The sequence below is a fragment of the Perognathus longimembris genome, chromosome 5 (genome assembly GCF_023159225.1).
Source record: "Perognathus longimembris pacificus isolate PPM17 chromosome 5, ASM2315922v1, whole genome shotgun sequence".
In the NCBI taxonomy this organism is placed as follows: Eukaryota; Metazoa; Chordata; class Mammalia; order Rodentia; family Heteromyidae; genus Perognathus; species Perognathus longimembris.
In genome coordinates, this window is record NC_063165.1 from 61,614,316 (window position 1) to 61,634,595 (window position 20,280).

At 41.2% G+C, this 20,280-nt stretch overlaps 2 pseudogenes; one reads left to right on the plus strand and one right to left on the minus strand.

Moving 5' to 3' along the window:
• Window positions 1–419: 419 nt before the first annotated feature.
• On the plus strand, window positions 420–11,955 carry LOC125351110 (annotated as a pseudogene).
• A 247-nt stretch (window positions 11,956–12,202) lies between these two features.
• Window positions 12,203–13,381, minus strand: LOC125351324 (annotated as a pseudogene).
• Between the last annotated feature and the right edge of the window lie 6,899 nt (window positions 13,382–20,280).

Consider the following 20,280-nt stretch of genomic DNA (forward strand, 5'->3'; position numbering starts at 1 on the left):
TTTAAGTCATATTATTTATAAATTGGTAGAGCTAGCCAGTGAGCAAAAGTGTTAGTGAGGTACTGAGTTTGAGTCCTTATCTTGAACCAAAAAAGTATATTAGATAACTTTTAAACATGTAGAAAATTCCTTGTGACCTTTTATTCAGAGTCCTAATTAAGTTCCAAAGTGTCAGTCTAGAAATGTGTTGAAGTTTGCTATCTATCAGCTTGTAGCACATCTTGGCAGCTATGCATTGCACACTTGAAGAAGTGTCTTCTGAGCTGGGGGTATGCAGATCACAATGGTCCTGTAATTTTTTGTACCTACTCTATAGAGTCCCAGTATCAACTAAGATCTAGTAAGTGTCTTGCACTTTTTTTTTGTATATCTTTCTTTATGGATCCAATATTTTGTTTTTTTTTCTTTTTTCTGTGATTATGAGCAGATTAAAGGTAAGAAGAAGCCATGTTGAATTCTGGTCTCAGCAGTCTCTCTACTTCACTATTTTGTACTGTAATCCCTAGCAATTAAATTGTGTCCACTTATACATGAGAATTTATATAAGACGGAATTCTTTTCCTAGCATTGGGTCACTGCTGTTTCCTCTTGAAACCTACCTTGTTTGTAATGGAAGGAATGAGTGTGAACACAGAGCAGTGTGCTCACAGGTCCACTCAGGTGTTTCTGAAGTTGCATAACTGCTGTGAACCAAAGCTTTTGTTTGATGGGTGCAGCAGGCAAGCCGGGGACCATGTGCACACTTTCTACCCTTACGGTTGTTGTGGAAAGACAATAGTCTATAAAAAGAGACTCGGCTGAGCACCAGTGGCTCAGGCCTGTAATTCTAGCTATTAAGGAGGCTGAGATGTGAAGATTGTGGTTCAAAGCCAGCCTGGTTTCCAGTTAACCACCAAAAATCCAGAAGTGTGCTGTGGCCCAAGTTCTTGCCTTGAACCAAAGGAGCTCAGCAACAGCACTCCTGCCCAGAGTTCAAGCCGCAGGACTGGCAAAAGCAAACAAACAAACATTAGATTATACAACACCAAGAGTGAACCTAATGGTCTCCTGACCATTGGGATTTCTCAGTTTGGGTGAGGTAATGTGTGGTTATGCTGTTGTCACTTGGACTTGCCTCTTCTGTGTATGTAATATTTGTTAAGTGCTCATGTCTCTTTCCTTTTCTGTGGAGCAGTTGAATTACCAGGATGCCTTGGAAACAGCAGCCTGAGCTGAGGACCTTTCCCTGGATGTGTCTATACATTCTCAGCTCAGAATTCTGGATAAGGAACATCCCAAGGGGAAGTACCATCATGGCTTTGAAGCCCATCCGGACCACTTCCAAGTAAGAAGCTTTGAAGGTTAATGAGTCATCAGCAAAGCACCAAAAGCATTGTTGAAAATTTGGACTGAGATGAGGCAGTTGGGGAGAACTGTTTACTGAAGTGTATTTTAAATATTGCCTTCTTGGTGTATGTTGAAGCTTTGTGACTTGGTTTCTCTTTACAGAAACCAAAACCCAGTGGACAATGCTGGCCTCTTTTCCTGTATAACATTTTCATGGTTTTCTCCTCTGTCCCACGTGGCCCACAAGAAGGGGGAGCTCTTAATGGAAGATGTGTGGCCTTTGTGCAAGTATGAGTCTTTTGATGTGAACTGCAGAAGGTAGATGTCTCTGGTCCATCCTGGTTTCCACATACTGGATGCTAGGCCTAAGACAGGAGGGTGTGAATTCTGCAGCTGTCCTGGATGTATGTGTGTGTGGGTCTCCTAGGGGTGGCTTCCCATTTGCTCTTCTGCTTTATTTCCTATTTCACTCTAATCCTATTTTAAGCATGGGCTTTCTCTCTCTCTCTCTCAGCCCTGCTTCTCTTCCTGAGTCTGAAGGGAGATTTTGTGGCTGCCTTGTGACAGAATACATTTTTGTGGTAGCTGATTGTATGATTAAAATCTAGTTTGCTACTTTGCTTTTTACCACAGGAGCCTTCAGAAAGGTGGGAGCCCTGACAAAGGAAGTTATCCCTAGACTTTATTCAGGGGTAGGCCTTTTGGGGATGGAAGGAAGGGCTCTTGTTCTCATCATTTTCTGTACCTTGGAATACTCCCTATCTGGAATAAATATGCACATACACAGGAAGGGACTTTTTCTCTAGAAGGTAAATACCATATGTATAATTTTAAAGGAAAGACTTGTATGTGCTATAACAGAGCCTGCAGACAAACTATGGGAGGGAAGCTAGGGTGTGTCTTTTTCTCTGAGGAGATGTGTAACAGGAAGACATGTGCTTTGTTAAAACTAGAGAGACTGCGGCAAGAAGAGCTGAATGAAGTTGGGCCAGATGCTGCCTCCCTGAGAAAGTTTGTGTGGATCTTCTGCCACACCAGGCTCATCCTATCCTTCATGTGCTTGATGATCATGTAGCTGGTGGGCTTCAGTGGACCAGTAAGTTCTAACCATCCTTTCTGACAGTCTCCAGGAGCCCGGCCATGGGCAGCTCTTAACTCTCTTGTTCAGTTACTGGGGTTATGCTCAATTTGGGGTAGTTAGCAGCTTTAGAGATGCCTCCATCTCTGTTGGAATGGGTCAGTGGATTTGGGAGTAATGGTGGCTTCTCAACCACTGAAATGATGATGGGCTGTACTGGGAGAGAAGAAAGAGCTAATTTGCATTCCTAGGGTGGGAGTGAAACTGAACTGATCTTGGTTCTGCACAGGACTGTGCTTCTTGGTTGTATGTTGATGTGAAATAACGACCTGGATCTGGGCAGATGTGTCATGGCAGTATTGTAAACATAGTCTTACTTTGTATGGACTGTGAGCCAGCATGGTAACGTACCAAATGCCTAGAAGCAGAGTACCATGATTAACATTCCTATGGCAAATGAACCCTCAAGGAGCTAGAGGATTGTCAAGGTTTTTAGAGTTTGACTTGGAGTCCATTTCAAGCTTTGGTGTATAGGGTAAGCAATGGCAAGTGTTGGGGTGTTAATCTTGGTATTTTCCTAGTCTAACAGAAACAGAGTAGGTAAGGGAGTCTTTGACAGTTTTATGGGCACCTTTTTTTTATTAATTAAATTTTGTTGACAAGGTGTTGTGCAAAAGGGGTACAGTTACATAATAGGTCAGTGAGTACATTTCTTGTGATACCTTACATCCTCGTTTTTCTTTTCCTTCCCTAGATCAGGTAGGCATATATACAATACCCAGTGTACCAAAATCATATACAGTAGCTACGTGGTGTACGACAAAGGAAATTTACCTAGAACTTTAAATATAACATCAACAATAGAGTTTGCTTATCCTTGTCTTATATGATCATACATACATAGCTGTTGAGCTATTGTGATCCATTGAGAGGTCTATTTTAGGCCTTTTTATCTTTAGTAGTTGTTTGGTTTTAGATACATAATGTAAGGTCGCTGACCCAAACCTGTGGAAATACCATGTGAAAAGAAGTATTTTTGTTTCTCAGACCTAGTCTCTACTGTCTCCCCACCCTCCACCCCACCTTAACAGTCATATATCAAGGAGACCATGCCCCTTTTTTCTCTGTGTTCTAGGCTTGTCTCGCTCAACTTTATTTGTTCAAGTTCTGACCATTTCCCTGTGAAGATCAATATTTTATCATTTCTAATTGCTATGTAGTAGTCCATTGTGTATAGGTACCACATTTTTTGGATCTATTCATCTGTAGAGGGGCATCAGGGTTGTTTCCATATTTTGGCTATTGTGAATTGTGCAGTGATAAACATGGATGTGCAGATTTTTTTTTGATATCCTGAGACCTGTTGTTCAGGATAGATGCCTAGGAGTGGTATGGCTAGGTCATAGGATAGGTCTATGCTGAGTTTTGAGAAACCTCCATACTGTTCTCCAAAGTGGGTGTATTAATTTCCACTCCCACCAACAGTGGAGAAGGAACCCTCTTTCCCTGCATCCCCTCCAGCATTTGTTGTTGCCTGAGTCCAGAGTATAGGCCATTCTAACTGGAGTGAGGTGGTATCTCAGGGTTGTTTTTATTTGCATTTTCTTTACTTACAGGGATGTTGAACATTTCCTCATACGTTTCTTTGCCATTTTTATCTCTTCTCCCGTGAAGTCTCTCTTTAGCTCTTTGCCGATTTAATAATTGGTTTACTGGGCTTGGAGGGGGTTAGTTTTTTGAGTTCTCTGTAGATGATGGATATAGGCCTTTGTCTGTTGTTGTGCTGGTGAAGATCCTTTCCCATATGTTTGGCTGTCTTTCTAGTTTGGTGGCTATGTCTTTAGCTGTGCAGAAACTTTTTATTTTGTGGTAGTCCCATTTGTCGAGTCTCTCCCCTATCTGTTGTGCCCCTGGGACTATATTCAGGAAGTTCCTTCCTGTGTCTATACGTTTTAGCGTCTTTCCTACTCTGTCCTTCAGTAGTTTCAAAGATTCAGGTCTGATGTTGAGGTCCTTGATCCATTTTGAGTTGATCTGGGCATCTGTTTCTTACACCTTCTGTGTTGCCTTACATTGAGATTTTTATTAAATCTATTTTCTACATATTTGCCTTGAGGCATTGGAGCAGTAGTACTGATTATACTGTGCATTTTCCGTGTGTGGGTAACCTGGAGTCTCATGGTTTGAGTAAGTATATGTTTAAGATGCATGGTGACTAGGTAGAACTAATTTATAGTTTTGATTTTTCTTTCCTTTCTTTTCTGTTTCCCCCCTCCCCAAAGTTTGATGCCTTTTAAAAAGTTTCTATCTCTTTTGCTGAAGCAGAGAACACGATTTTTCTGATATGTCTGGGGTTTTATATTAATTGACCAACTAACACACTTTTGTGTAAGTTTTATGTAAATGAGACCTTGTAACTGAGATATTATTTTATGTTATTACTGATCAAAATTCTTAGAGCCATCTTTTCCAAGAAGAGCTTCTGTCCTTGTTTCACTACAGAGCTGATGGCTGCTCTGATCTGTAATCAAATTTTTTCATCTGGATATCATGGCATGGAGACAGGCTTTCTTGATTCCACTCTCCTTAAAAAAATATTCCATAGGTTTTTGGGATTGTTAATTTCTTTCCTTGAAAAAAATGTTACTTTTGCATGTCCAGCTTGGTAGATTTTAAGGTCACTCCCTTGAGCCTCAGTGGTTCAATCATGAAACAATTGGAAAAGCAATGGACACATCTATTATAATAATAATTCAAAAGTTATTGCTGCAGCTGTCTTTTTGAGGCCTTTTTTCTTTTTGACTGGAAATGAAAGAATTAGGCCAGTTTGAGATTAGTACCAAAAGTGAGCAAATTTCCTGTGAGCAGACTTGGATCCTTTCAGGAACATACATTTTAAATTTTTGCAGATTTTCTAAGCTGGAATGATTTCAAACTGGCTTGGCCTGTTCTTACATAAGAACACCTTCCCCAGATTACAAGCTTTCCAAATTATTTTGTGTTTCCTCGTAGGTGTCATTGTGACCTGTTAGCCAAACAGACCAAATAAAGCACAAGCCTGTGCTGTGTGTGTGTGTGTGTGTGTGTGTGTGTGTGTGTGTGTGTGTGTGTGTGTTTAAATTTGCTGGCCATCTGATGTTGGGTATTCCTGCATCAGGATGATCCAAGGGTCGGGCTATGCAAGGGAGTCAGTGACCCATGTACAGTTTACATAATCACAGTGAACAGAGTACCAGAATCTGTCCAGTTAGAGATGAAGAGCCCAAACTTACAAAACTAACAGAGACATTTTGGGGTCCTTTTTAGACTCAGTTCTGAAAAACCCAGGTCTTTCCTAGATGTCTCTGTACAGTAGGCATCTGCCTTAGATCCATCCACAAGAGAAAGATGCCTCCAGCAGCACTGTCTCTTGGTGAATGTGAACTGCTCCAGGGCCTTGGGGGAAAAGACAGTGAAAAACGTTTGAGTAGGTAAGTTCTCACCCTCCATCCTTTTCTCCAACTGCAGCTTGCTTGGTGCTGTCAGGATCTGGACTTGGGGGGGAGTCTCTCTGAAACAGAACCAGTGACAGAAGCTGTTCTTTAGAATTTTTGTAATGGCTGTATTCTGTGCTCAAAATGAGAGAGTCAAGCTGGGCAGAATCACCAAGAGTTCAGGTATGGTAATGTTTATTCACTGGGAATGCTTTCCACAGCCAGACAGCTATGCTGATAACCTCAAGTTTTCTCCCAGTTTGTTTAGACTTAAGTGATAAATGTGTAATTTATTTTAAACTGAATTCTGTTTGGATTTTTCCATACAAACCTTTATTTTCTTCTCGCATACAAAGTCATATCCATTGTCATTACTTTTGTTAAAACCCTGAGTTGGGAGTTCTTTAATCTACTGTTTCCTCTTTCCCTCCCTTTAAAGTTTTACATAGTGTTAATATTGGTTATGTCTTATGCCTTCCCTGCCCCTCCCCTATGGGAGAGGCTGGTGCTCTTATTCAGTGCTGAAAGGGCCACTGTAAAGGGATGGGAAGGAAGGAGCCCAAACAACAGCCTGCTGTCCTTGCAAGCCTTTCCTGGAGACTGCTCCACAGTGCCTTGGTGTGTGAGAAAGGGTTTCATCTGGCACCATTTCCTGAGTGCTTCAGGGGAGGAAGAAGGGCTCTGTGACTCAGGTCCATATTTTGCATGCATACTGGAAAAGAAGCCAATCATCTTGGTAGTAAACCAGCAACCCATGCATGTATGCAATGGGGAACCAAACATTGCATTTAAACCTGAAAATAAAAATTTGAAGGGAGAGCAGAGATAGACTATACTAGTTCTCAGAATCAGAACTCCTCTATAGATTGAGTTATAGAGCATGACATAAGTCTCATTAATGAGAATCTCCTAGGGCCTAGGAGACACGTGATATTTAGCTACTTTTGGGAAAAACAGAAAAATACAAATTAGCTCTGAGTCTGGCTTCTGAAGATCTGCATTAGGTACTTCAGGACAATTGTGCCTCTGTTTCTGTCTGTGGTTCAGTGCTGGCTTATAGCCGTGTTAACCTTTGCTGTAAGAAAACAGGGTAGATGGGTGGGTGGGCTTTGAGTTTACTCTTTTTCTTCCTTAGGTTGGGGGATTGGTTTGGCTTTCTTTTGCTGTGGTATGTTTTGCTTCATTTTTGCCAACCTCAACCTTAGTTTTAACTACAAGGACTTGAAAAGACTCCAAAGGATGCCAGCCCTTTTTCTTCAAGGCCTAGAATTTTATATTCCATCATGAACAGACATAGCTTCCACAAAGCTTCGTGTACCAACAGCACCAGCAATTATAAACAGAGTGCCTCTTTAGGGACTTTTTAGGATTTTTTGTGTTTTAATTCTCTTTCCTTAGCAGCAAGGTCTTTATTCCTAGAGATTCTACTCCCGTGGAGAATCACTGCAGCTTCAGGACCTCTAACAGCTGAGTGTCATCATCCTGATGAACTGCTTTGGACTCTGGAAACATATTACTTCTGTTTTGTATTTCCAATGTGTGTAGTTACGACAACAGCCGGAGACCAGATGACCCGTTAGATGCTAGCCGTCTGTAACTGAACTCTGTATGTTCCCACTGTATGTTACTATAATGCTCTTGCTGTTGTACAGTGTTTGTCTTTGAAGATGGTCTTTGAAGATGGTACCTTTATATTTTTTTTCTTTCATTTTCAATAAAAGCACATTATCTCCACCTCTTGGTATTTAATACTGTTGCTGAATGTGCGTGTGTGTGTGTGTGTGTGTGTGTGTGTGTGTGTGTGTGTGTGTGTGTGCCCCAGCGTTGCAGGACCTCAGAGCTGGAGGTGGTCCTTGGTGGTTCTTGGGGGCTGGCCGATCCCTCCCTGTAGGTGGTGTTAGACATATGCTACCTGAGGTAACATGTTTTTGTTCTTGGGAGGGAGTGGGTGTAGGGAAGGCCCGAGGGAGGGTCTCTAGAGTTGTTTTGGTCTGCTTTGATTGCTACCTTCTGTACTATTAAACTGCTGATGTTTATTTTCAGGAATGTTTTGCAAATGCACTTCTCACTCTTCCCTAGTACAACTGTACATACACTGTTCCTTTTTATCAAATAAGCACATTTGAAAGGATACTGTTGGACCTGGGCAACCTGGACGGGGGATGCCAGGCGAATGAGCTAAATGTGTATTTTATTTTAGGAGGGCCAAGGTTTTTATACCATTTCAGAAATAGGATCATAAGACATCAGTTTACAATTACAGGAGTAGAGATCAAGTGGAAGGATATTTTACATATCAAGGCATGTGGTATTTACTACTACAGTACTACTTACTGTAGGTATACTGTTCCTTTTTATCAAATAAGCACATTTGAAACGATACAAAGAAGGGTCTTAATTTCATTTAGAGAAATGTATCCATGTGTGGAGATACTGGAATTAGGTCAAATATATACTTTTGAATGAACATGTATTTAGAATGAATTTCAGCTCATAGACAGGTCTATATTACATTTGAAAGAGTAATGGTCATGATGGTGTCCTTAAGGAAAAAAGTTTCTAATCTGGCCTGTGCAATATCCTGGGTCAGTTATAGTGGGCAGGGTGCCTGTAACATTTGGTCTTCCAAGAAAGATATTTTTCATTGCTTGAACCCTGATGACTTTGGTGTGAAGCAGACTACTCTTTCTATCCTAACATAGCACTGTGACGTTGGGTGTGGTTGCTGTGGGGATGTTGACAGCTATGTATATTTCTCCCTATAGGCCTTTGTGGTGAAACACCTCTTGGAGTATACCCAGACAACAGAGTCTAATCTGCAGTACAGATTGCTGTTGGTACTAGGCCTCCTTCTGACAGAAGTTGTGTGCTCTTGGTCACTTGCACTGACTTGGGCATTGAATTACTGAACTGGTGTCCGCCTACATGGGGCTATCCTAACCGTGGCATTCAAGAAGATCCTTAAGCTAGAGAACATTAAAGAGAAGTCCCTGGGTGAGGTGAGTATGCCCTACACAAAGCCCTCTTAGTGAGGATTCCTTTCCCCTGGGGTCACTTTTTGCTGAGATCCTCCCGAGACATGTGGCAGTAGCCTGTGTTTTCAAAAGGTCTCCTCACTGCTCTTTGTATCTTTAGCTCATCAATATTTGCTCCAACGATGGGCAGAGGATGTTTGAGGCCTCTGCTGTTGGCAGTTTGTTGGCTGGAGGACCTGTTGTTGCCACCTTTGGCATGTTTCATAATGTGATCATTCTGGGACCAGCAAGCTTACTAGGCTCGGCTGTTTGTGTCCTCTTTTATGCAGCAATGGTGAGTAATCTTTCTATATGTATTAGGACAGCAATTCCTCTTTGGGAAACTAATACCTTCAAGGGAATTATAGTAGACCTCATCCTCTGAGTGGAAACTTCCCCAAAGAACCTCCTTGGATTGTGGAAGTCGAGAACTAGGCAGTGCAGTCCCATGTGGGTAGATACTCACTTGTGGGGAAGAAGATATCATGTGCAAAAAGCAAGTGGCAGTGGCTCCTAGTAACATTACAAATAAGGAGTCTGAGTGAAGGAGAAAGCCAGCAGGTGAATGTTGCCATGGATAACATAGTAGTGTGTGAGTTACTTCACCTCCAGTTGGTATTTTCAGTCCTCCTGCCCCTGCTTTGGTAGCCCTCAAAATCTGCAATCATAGTGAGAATAAATAGTACTTTGTCGTCACTGCCTTACCAGAGACAAGAATTAAGTAATTCTTAATTCTTAATTATAATGAAGTTCCTTTTATTAGAGAAAAAAGAATACAACTACATAAGAGCCAGCCTGTCCCAGAAAACAATTATATGCTCATTTTATTCAGAGTGATTTCCAGCAGGTCAGGCAATCCATTTTGGATGAGCTCTGATCTGGTTTTTCTTTTCAGATGTTTGTGTCACGACTTCAGGAGAAAATATGTGACTGCCACAGATAACCATGTCCAGAAGATGAATGAAGTTCTCACCTATACTAAATTTATTAAAATGTGTGCCTGGGTCAAAGCATTTTCACAGATGTTCAAAGTGAGTTTAAAAAATATCCTGTGGGGCCTGGGGATATAGCCTAGTGGCAAGAGTGCCTGCCTCGGATACACGAGGCCCTAGGTTCGATTCCCCAGCACCACATATACAGAAAACGGCCAGAAGCGGCGCTGTGGCTCAAGTGGCAGAGTGCTAGCCTTGAGCGGGAAGAAGCCAGGGACAGTGCTCAGGCCCTGAGTCCAAGCCCCAGGACTGGCAAAAAAAAAAAAAAAAAAAAAAAAAAAAAAATCCTGCGGGGCTGGGAATATGGCCTAGTGGCAAGACTGCTTGCATCATATACATGAAGCCCTAGGTTCAATTCCTCAGCACCACATATATAGAAAACAGCCAGAAGTGGCACTGTCACTCAAGTGGTAGAGTGATAGCATTGAGCAAAAAGAAACCAGGGACAGTGCTCAGGCCTTGAGTTTAAGCCCAGGACTGGCAAAACAACAACAAAAATACCAGTCACTCCTGCCTGTTATTTTAGCTTCTCAGGAGGCTGAGATCTGAGGGCCATGATTCAAAGCCAGCCCAGGCAGGAAAGTCTATGAGACTCTTATCTCCAGTTAACCACCAGAAAACCGAATGTGGATGTGGTGCTGTGGCTCAAGTGGTAGAGTGCTAGTCTTGGGCTGAAGAGCTAAGGGACAGTGCCCAGGCCCTAAGTTCATGCCCCAAGGCCAACCAAAAAAAAAAAAAAAAAAAGAAAAAGAAAAAGAAAAAAGAAGTGTGTGTGTGTGTGTGTGTGTGTGTGTGTGTGTGTGTGTGTATGTGTAGGATTCTGCATTCTTTGGGTTTGCTCATTCCCATACTTTGCTTCCTGAGCACATTAGATACTCTGACTTCTTAGGTCTACAGTTCTAGCATCATAAAAACTTTCTGTTCAAAAGAAGTCTTAAAGATTTGAACTCATCACTCCATCTTACAGATGTGGAACTTTAAGACCTAGGAAATCACTCAGTTTTCCAAGATAACTAGTTTGAAAAATTCAGCTCTTTACCTTGTTTCCTCCTTCCCTCACATACTTCCTCAACAAGAGTTTGAATTAGCAAATACTTAAGAGAAAAAAGAATCAGGCCCTGAGTCTAAGCCTCAATACCCACCCCCTTACCCCTCAATTGACACCCCCCTCCACACACACATAAACCTTGAATTTGCATCAGAGGTATTAAAGGGCCATTTTAAAACATAATTGTGGCTAGAGTAAGTCTTACTTGACAGTGGAGGAGCAATGTCCCAAGATTTCTCTTGACTCTCTTTGAGGCTTCCTTTCTTTTGATAGACATCTGAGAGGAGGAGCGTCAGATATTGGAAAATGTCAGGTACTTCCAGAGCATCACTGTTAGTGTGGCTCCCATAGTAGTGGTTATTGCCAGTGTAGTGACGTTCACCATTCACATGACTTTGGGCTACAATATGACAGCAGCACAGGTTAGAGAACCCTCAGGAAAGGGAAGTTTTAAAAATACCATTTAAGGAGGTATTCTGGTCCTCTTGTTTCCTGCATTTCAAGGTTCTCCCAAGAACTGTATTTTTTTCTGTGTGTAAGTGATGAAGCTGAGATGAAAAGACCAGGGAACCAACTCTTGTGCATAAGTGTATGGGCTACTTCTAGTCAATCTGAGGTTTGGGGGTTTAAATTTTTGGAAATACAAATCAACCACAATACATACAATCTATGGTTCAGATATACTGACAATTTTGTTGAAGGTCTTATAAACACTGCCCTTTAAAGAATGTATCTGAAATGTAGTTACATTTGCTATTCAAGTTTGCAGTCTTTCTGCTACCTGAAAGGAAATTGGTGAGTGATTTCAGTCTCACTTTCTCTTCGTTTCCAATTTTAAGGCTTTCACGGTTGTGACTGTCTTTAACTCCATGACTTTTGCTTTGAAAGTTATACCATTCTCAGTAAAGTCCCTTTTAGAAGCATCAGTTGCTGTTGACAGATTTAAGGTAAGTTGCTCCTTGCTCCTCCCTGGTGTCAATTTGTGCCTGCCACAAGTAGTGGCCTCTGTTCCAAGGCCCTCTGAAAGCCTCACTGCTCTTTGCTTTGCCTTGTGCCCTTTGGCAAAAAAGCAGCAAGGGAACAATAAAAGAGACTGAATTAAGGAATACGGGTAGTTACTTTTTTAACTTAAAGTAAATGTTTCCTTTCCTGAATGTTCTGGTTCTGGGCTCAGTGTCCCCTCCCCATAGTGAGCCCCCTTGCCTGGCCCTGAAATGGATGTATGTTGTCACTTAATGGCTCTGACACAGTTTATTTTTATTTTATTTTATTTTATTTTTTTAGAACCCACATTTTTATTGGAGAAGGGGAGCGGGACAAGGTGGGGTGCTGGGCCCCAGCCCCCCAACCCTTTTTGTTTTGCAGGCGAGGAGGGGACCTGGGGGGCGGTGCTGTGTTTGAAGCTAGCAGAGGAAGTGAGGGGGTGGGAGAGGGGGACGGCAGAGCTGGGGTGCCCAGGGCGTGGGGGATGGGCAGCGACCATCGTGTAAATGCAGGGCCAGGGCGCCCCAGCAGTGGCCATGTGATGGGCGTGAGTGTGAATCAGGGAAGATGCTGAGCACTGAAGGGTGTTTTTGAGGCCCTTGACCCCTGCCTTGCCAATGGGCTCCCCTCACCTGGCCAGGTGGTCCTCAGGGGGGAGGCAAGTGGGAGAGCTGGGGGGGGAGGGAACTGGGGTGCCACATGAACATGGACCATGACAACGACCATAAATAGGAAACCGGAGATGGGAGCCCTTCAGAGCTAGCCCCGCTCGCTGCGCCCGTGCCTCAGTTTCCCCGCATGCCCGCGCTCCCCTCCCCTGCCCCCGCCCCTGCCCGCTAGTCGGATTTGTTGCCGTCGTCCTCCTGGTGGGCGTCGCCGTCGTGGCCGTTCTTGTCCTCCTTGGAGAGATGTGCCTGCGAGCCCAGTGCCCACAGCGACAGCAGCCCAGTGCCCGCGCTCACAGCTGGCAGCTACGGCGGCTGCAGCCCCACGAGCAGTGGCATCAAGGGCAGCGCCAGGGCCTGCAGCTGGGACAGCTGGTGTGCCTGCAGCTGCTGTCGGATAATGGAGTTTAGCTCCGGAGCGGTGACCTGCTTGGCCCTCCCAATGGCTCCCAGAACCTGCTGCTGGTGCTCCTGGGACAGGTAAGGAAGGACCTGGGCACAGATCCCATTGAGCCGCTTCACGATTTCCGCCTGTTTGTGCATCTCGATGTTCAAGCCATAGGACATCTCATAGTACATGACATAGTGTCGCTGCATCTCCAACTTCTCGCTGGCCAGCTTGTCACACTCCAGCTTCAGGCTGTGGTACTGAGCCTGCAACAGCTGGAACTCTTCCTTGATGCGGTCACAGGAGTCGGAGGTGGTGAACTTGAGCTGCTGGGGGAGGTGCGAGGAGTCCGAATGCCTGCTTTGTGGAAACATCGTGTCAGTCGCGGCGGGGGGGCGCGGGTTGCGCCCCGACTGCGCGTCCCGACTCAGGCTGCGCCCCGACTCAGGCTGTTCGGGGCGCTGGGCGGCCGCGCCTTTGTCCCGGCGCCTATCTGCAGCTCCGGGGGCCGCTCGCTGGGCCCCCTCCCGCTCCCGGACCCGGCGCGCCACGCGCCTCTGACATAGTTTAAAATGCAGAAAGCCCACAGACTGGGAGAAGATCTTTACCGGACATTCAACAGACAAAGGCCTCATCTCTAAAATATATGCAGAACTAAAAAAATTACCTTCTTCCAAAACAAAACTGCAAAGAACCAATAGCCCCCTCATCAAATGGGCTAAAGACTTACAAAGAAACTTCTCTGATGAGGAAATGAGAATGGCCAATAGACATATGAAAAAATGCTCTACATCACTGGCCATAAAGGAAATGCAAATCAAAACAACATTGAGATTCCATCTCACCCCAGCAAGAATGTCATATATCAAGAAAACTAATAATAACAATTGTTGGAGGGGATGTGCCCAAAAGGGAACCCTACTTCATTGTTGGTGGGAATGTAAACTGGTTCAGCCACTCTGGCAAGCAGTATGGAGATTCCTCAGAAGGCTCAATATAGAGCTCCCCTATGACCCAGCAGCCCCACTGTTGGGTATCTATCCTAAAGCCCACAAACAAAATCACAGTAATGCCACCAGCACAACAATGTTCATCGCAGCACAATTTGTCATAGCGAGAAGCTGGAACCAACCCAGATGCCCCTCCATAGATGAATGGATCAGGAAAATGTGGTACATTTACACAATGGAATTTTATGCCTCTATCAGAAAGAATGACATTGTTCCATTTGTAAGGAAATGGAAGGACTTGGAGAAAGTTATACTAAGTGAAGTGAGCCAGACCCAAAGAAACATGGACTCTATGGCCTCCCTTATTGGGAATAATTAGTACAGGTTTAGGCAAGCCATAGCAGAGCATCACAAGGCCCAATAGCTATACCCTTAGAAACACATAAGATGATGCTAATTGAAATGAACTCCATGTTATGGAAACAAGTGATATATCACAGTTGTAACCACTTTCAACGTCCTATGTGTATGTGTAGTTTCTATTATAGATAATGTTTTGTATCACCTTCCTATGTTTGTACCTACACTATCTCTGTAATCTTATCTGAGTATATTGGAAACCGTGTTTACTGGTATTGGAAGTAGGAAATTCAAAGGGAATACCAAATTCGAGAGACACAGGGTAAAAAAAGAGAAATAACTACAAAAGCAATACTTGCAAAACTATTTGGTGTAAGTGAACTGAACACCAGGGGGGAGGAGGGAAAGGGGGGGAGGGAGGGGGGCATGAGGGACAAGGCAACAAACAGTACAAGAAATGTATCCAATGCCCAACGTATGATACTGTAACCTCTGTACGTCAGTTTGATAATAAAAATTTGAGAAAAAAAAGAATATCATAGATATATTCCAGTTATTACAAATGAGGAATATGTTGGAAATGAACTATACAACTAGGGGGAGGAGTAGGGAAGGGTATTAGCAAGAGAAAATCAGGGAGAAGATAACAGTGTTTAAAAAGAAATGTACTCATTACCTTACTTATTTAAATTTAACTCCCCTGTCGATCACCTTTACAATAAAGATATTTTCAGAAAATTTTTTTCTCTATACTTTGGACATTTATCAATAAACATTTATATCAATACATTACATGGACTATTATTTGAAAAAATTCCCCCAAATATCCAAAAACAGCATCTATGTTTCTGTATTTTACTTTATATTGGTACTGTAATAAAATAAGTGTGTAAGCAAAAAAAAAAATGGTTTTCTTCCCCTTCATTCTATCATTTTGATTGATTAATATGCTGAGTCTTTTTTATATTTCTTTTTCCTGCCCTGTGATTATCTGCAGTAACTAAGTCAACTGTCAAGATGACAATAATTTTCAAGGAGTTCTTTATATATAACTACCTCATTTTCAAGCAGGAAGCCACCATGAAATCCAGAAAGTAACAAGGTTTATCATATAGGTAAGAAAATCACATTCAAGTAAACCAAGAAAGTGACCAAGATTACCTAGTAAATGAAGAATCCAGAATTCAGTCCCCATATTCAATTCATAGTATAGTTTGTTATCTAAAGCACAAAATCTTCCAGTTTTTTTAAAACTAATTACTTTGACATTTTGATCTTTGTACAAATAAATTCCATTGTACACATAGCACTAAATTGTAAACTAAATTTTTAAATGAATTGTCATGGAAAGAAATGACATCCTTAATGTCCTACAATTACAACATATTCCTTTCTTGAGATAAAGTATAAGGAACAGAAAAACTAGTTTTTGAAGCACTCTGGCCCTGTAGAAAACCTCTTCACACAGTGTAGTTAAAAGAGCAATCCACACAATGAAAACTGGGGATTCTTCCATTTAGATTACTCAGTGATGTACATATATTGAAACGACGTTTTCACCTATTAAAAATAAATACTCCCCAACAGTCTAGAAAATTGTTTTTGTTAGAGTAGAACATAGAGGTTGAAATAAGAGACATTTAAAAAATTATTTTGCTTACTCAGGTAGCTGTGGCACTACAAGTAGACTTCAGATCACCTTATGAAAAATCAACAATTGAGAACAAGAAACTGAATTGAGAACAAGAAAAACAAATAGCATGTTTGTTGTTTCTTCTTGTCTAGAATGGATACTTGTAGTATGGATATTCTGACTAAATTATTGTGAGCACATTTAACCTAAATTGTACCCTACTGTTCACAAATTATACTTTACTAATCACATAATAGTGGTTATATACTCTTCTAAAATAGATTCATACAAACAGTCACCCCAGGTTGTAAGACTTAATGTGAACACCTAGTCAACTTTGTTTTTACTAAGGAGCTGTGTGGTACTACCCAAATTGTTCAACCATGCTTCAGTCTTCAATTTTCGGTATGAATAGGAAGGATAAAACCCATCTTTGCCTTGCTCATTTTGTCCTTATAGAGTACAACTACCTCTCATTTCTTGTTGGCTTCTCCAGTTGGAACTTTTTATTTTTCTAAAGAGAGCCTCAAGGAGATTTAGAGGGTATTTAGTGCAGTAAACATGATTCAACTTACTTCCCACATGACTTGCCAAAAATTTGCCTCCCACTTCTCAGCAACTCTGATAGATACTCTGTGGGTACAGATAGGCTCAGTGCATACTTTGTATCTCTGCACAACCACAAAATATATTTATTAATCGCATTTCTTTCCTAATACTCAGAACTACTCAAAAATTTGCTCTTCCAGATTTTTCTGCTCATCCAGCTTTCCATCCTGTCTCTACTCTCATCATCTTTAATTAAATGCTTTTCTACTTCTGGGACAGTGATGATAAAACATGGACTAGCCTGTCATTTCTACTGCCAATATTCTATGTTAGATCTAGCTGAAGGCTAGTACTCTGCCACTTGAGCCACAGTGCCACTTCTGACCGTTTTCTATATATGTGGTGCTGAGAAATCGAACCTAGGGCTTCATGTATGTGAGGCAAGCATTCTTGCCACTAGTCCATATTCCCAGCCCATGTTTCCTTCTTTCTTGAACTACAATTTTCTTTTTTCTCCAATAAACCATCTCTGAGGTAGACCTCACATTTTCCTACCTTTCCACAGCTACCTCTGTATGTCTACAACTCCAAGCCTGTCAAAACCTTAATGAGATAAACAGATCCATCTCAAAATCCCACTATGAAAAGGATTCCCTCATCTCAAAAGAGGATTTCTCCCTCTCCTAGATTCCTATCACAAGTTGCTTCTATACATGCACTTCAGCTAGTAACTTTACTCTGCCTTGTGACAAAAGCACGATTAACTTGGTGTTTTACTTCCATAGTATGTTCTTTACCTTTGTGTGTGCCTGTCCTCTCTCCCCAGGTATATTTTTAACTGTTTTCAGTTTCCATAACATATTGCCTCAATCTTCAATTTATGGTGTGAATGGGAAGGAGAGAACCCATCTCATTTTTCTGAGCCTTGCTCACTTTCCCTTTTATAAAGTAAAACTACCTCCCATTTCTTGTTGGCTTTTCTAGTTGTAACATTTTTATTTTTCCAAAGGAAACCTGACAGGAAATAAGCAAATGTATGCAATTAGATATTTGATTTGTTATGTGGAGCTTGCTCTATTAGATGTGATACCAATAAAAAGCATAAATGGCTAAACAAATGGCTTTATGATGTTGATATGATTTTTGAAGAACAAGTTAAGAATATGTACTTAGGGGAAGCACAAAAATGGAAGGACAAAGGGTGAATAAATGCAGCAGTGATACTCACTAAACACTGTTGAAAATGAGCTGTATAACATGGGGTGGGGAAATTGGGTGAGAAAAAATGAGGGAAGAGATAACACTGTTCAAAATGAAATGTACTTATCATCTCGATGGAGCTGTATCCTTTCCATACATCATCTTTACAATAACTATAAATAAAATTTAAAAAGTATATGTAATGATCAAGATTGCATCATACTCATAAATTATATTGAATTGAAAGTCCTTTGTACAACTACTTAAAGATAATTTTAAATTTTTAAACAAATATAGAAACCTTAAAACCTCAAATTCTGCGTCTAAGGCTTTACCTACAAATAAATGCTTATGTGCAATAGGAGCATGAACATAACATATCCTTGATCATCATAGTAAAATATTAGAGATAATATAAACAAGAGATTTGAAAAGTATTCAGTGGGTTTCTCTGTAAGAAACTTTGGAAAAGCTTGAACACATAATTTTAACTGCCATGGTTGGTATAAGTGGCATTTGTGTAACAGTGGCCAAAAAGGTGCTAAATATATTCATTCCCCAGGACAGTCCCACCACCTGGCTATCTGTTTCAAAAGGTCAATAGTGTTAAGGCTGAGGGGACTGTGATCTAAATATTCATTAGCAGACAAACATATAATAGTAATATTTGTATTTATAATAGGATTCAAATAAACTAGTATGTATCAAAATGGTAGGACTTAAAACATAATGTTGGTTGAAATAAGGATGTTAAATAATATACACAATAAATGATATAAATGATTTTTATAAATACAAACTAATAAATATTTAGAAATGTTAATAAATACCTAAAACTACATTATATATGGAACCCATTATGTTTATGTCTAGACATAAAGGAATATATGTGTAAGATTTTAGGATATTTTGAGAGTATATAGGAGGGAGAATAATGGACCTAGAAAGAATAATGGTAAATTTCAACATATAAGTCCTTTTATGCTTATAAAAGCAATTAATATCTCCTAAAGTCCAAGTATATCTGCTCTATATAGTAGCTGCCATTAGAAAAATGTTGTTGCAAAAGGAAATATAAATCAGATGCTTAAAGAGTAATTAGAAGGCATGCAAGGTAAGGCATGCCTTTAATCCCAGGACTCAAGGTACTGGGGGCAGGAGAATAGTCAGTTTGAGGTCAATCTGTGAAAGATTCTAAGCTATTGAAAATTTCCAAGTAAGGAATTTGTATAATGAACCTCACACATTCTCTTCATCCATCTACAATCTTGTGTTTGAGGCTAGCAATTTGTTCTTCTGCTCAGACTTAGGGTGTGGCACCACAGATATGAGCAGATATCTTAAAGTATCAACTAGCTACTGTTAGTTAGAAGCCTCTGGGTTCATGTGCATATTTGTATCTCCTACTCTGAGAGGGAGCACTCCTTAACCAAACTACACTGGGTCAATCCACTGAGTAGGATGTGTGGCAGAACACTTTCTCCTTTGGTCTGGTTGCTGTACCTACACTAGCTCTTGCTTCATCTCTTTTCATGGGAATCTAATAGGCCATTGAATGCAAGTAGAATCAAATCTCCATTGAATGCAAGTAGAAATTCACCTCCAGAGCAATTGATGTGAAGGTTTTCCTAGCAATTATTTATTGGGCTCTTGCCCTAGTCCTCAAACTTGGATGCCTGACCACTCTGCTGCCCATTATTTAAGCAGTTCCTTCTCTCTGCTGTTTTCCCCAATTCTTGTACTGCCTCAGTCAATAACTTGCTGTCTGACCCTACTTCCTCTTCACCGACTGAGGTCCTCAAGCTCATCTCTGCCCAGTACATTCACCATTATAGTTTCTGTCTTGTTATTTTAGTACCCTGGAGAATTTTAAAGCTATAACATCTGCAGGGCTGTTCAAAAACTACATACTACACAATAAATTGCGATCCTAAATCAACCAAATGGTTTGGAAAAAGGCATATTCAGTATATTTTTGAGTTAAGCTTTTTTTTTTTTTTTGCCAGTCCTGGGCCTTGAACTCAGGGCCTGAGTACTGTTCCTGGCTTCTTTTTGCTCAAGGCTAGCACTCTGCCACTTGAGCCACAGTGCCACTCCTGGCTGTTTTCTGTACATGTGGTGCTGGGGAATTGAACCCAGGGCTTCATGTATACAAGGCAAGCACTCTTGCCACTAGGCCATATTCCCAGTGACTAAGTATATTTTTGTTTGCTGTAATATATAGTTTAGAAAGCACAGATTGACTACATTGTCCTGGCAGTCAGATAATACAATGACATGCATGCACGGATATATATCTTTTCAAAGGTTAAGAAGCCTTGCTGTTAGGACACCTGCTTTGTCATTTCACTTCCCTGAAGGAGTCCTGCCTTTTCTAGAGAGAGAAAATGAGTATTTACTTCTCAGATAGCAGATCTGCATTTTCTCCTCATAGTTCCTGCTGACCTATGCCTTAATCCCATTTACATAAACTTTAAGAGTAATCAAAGAAACACAAACTAGTCTAACGAGTAAATGAAAACTAAGCTCAGCTCATCAAGTTGGTGTTTGTAATTTTCATGTATTAGCCTTGTTTTTACATGAATAAAACAGAAAGCAAAGGAATGTCAATTGTGTCCTA